A 1,465-nucleotide genomic window follows, 5' to 3' on the forward strand; every position below is an offset into this window, starting at 1 on the left:
AACAGAAGTAGAAGTCCTGAAATAATATATTTTTTTCCCCGACCCTGTGCTGAGCGGGCGCTCAGCTTCCTACGCGGCCGCTCAGCAATGCTGAGCGGGCGCTCAGCTTCCTACGCGGCCGCTCAGCAATGCTGAGCGGGCGCTCAGACCTCTACTGGAAAAAATCTGATTTTGCTTCGTTTCTTCGCCGTAATCTGCCCGTTTCTTTCCTCTCGCAATGGTGAACACATGCCAAGGCTTATTCTTGATGATTTCTCTCCCGAAATGCAACTATTACCCTGAAATGCATAAACACTAGAAAAACGCATCAAATACACAAAATACTTGATTTCAAGACACCAATTTAAGCCATTTTAAGACGTTCTAAGTGGTATAAAATGCCACTTATCACACCCCCAAACATAAATCGATGCTTGTCCTCAAGCGTCACAGACTCAAAAACAAATAAAAACATGCATGAATGCAAATCTATATGAAAATGCAGCGATCCCCCTTCCTACAAATAAACCAACCAAATTGCAACATCTCAACAAATGCAGTTAGACAACTAAAGATCAATAAACTCATGCAAATGGACATACAGCCAGAAACGTGGTGTGTGCAAATGCTTAACAGATATGCTTCGGAACTAGACCAATTATTATGACTCGACTATCCTCAAGGCAATCACATGATTATACAAAGAATAAAAATTCTAGGCACAAAGTGATATACAACACTACAAGAATTCTTGAGCTTATTACGGAATCGTGCTTTTTATTCACAACACAAATGCTTATTTGATCGTGCAATGAGTGAGGTCCACAAAAGACTTATACAATGGTATCCATGTAACGAGCGTTAGGTTAGCGGATCCCAGACTCTAAAAGCCTTAGGTCACTAGGCACAAAGTCCCCTAAGAACTTAATAACTCGAATACCACAAAGCCCACTCTTGATCAATTATGCATAAACTAATTTTTTTTTTATAACTTCTGAGCAAGTGCGTTTCGCTCCATCTTGCTCAACCCTAGACTACTCGCACCATATGCGAGCCGGCTACTAACCATTTGACGCCTAGCCATAACTAGCAACAAATTCCATTTTTTTTTATTTTTTTTCTTTTTCATGCCCTTATCACTAAGAACCTATTATCGAATTCTAAGCATAATAAATAGATTGACCTCGAAAATAACCAAATCATAACAACAATCTAGCCCTTACGCATTCTTTAAGACTTAGTGGAATTACAAGTGTTTCTAGCATGCATATCAACCTACACGACTTAATATCACTTTAATGCTATCACTACACTCGCATCAATATCACAATTCAGTCGATAAATCATTGCAAAAGGGATCATGATAAATGCATGAGCTACGTGACATGATAAACAATAAAAGCTATATATATATAAAAAACTATATGGCCTAAATTATGCAACTATATGAACTAAGCTATCATGAATATGCAGCTATACGACACAC

Source organism: Apium graveolens, chromosome 9, assembly GCF_009905375.1.
Source record: "Apium graveolens cultivar Ventura chromosome 9, ASM990537v1, whole genome shotgun sequence".
NCBI classification, from domain to species: Eukaryota; Viridiplantae; Streptophyta; class Magnoliopsida; order Apiales; family Apiaceae; genus Apium; species Apium graveolens.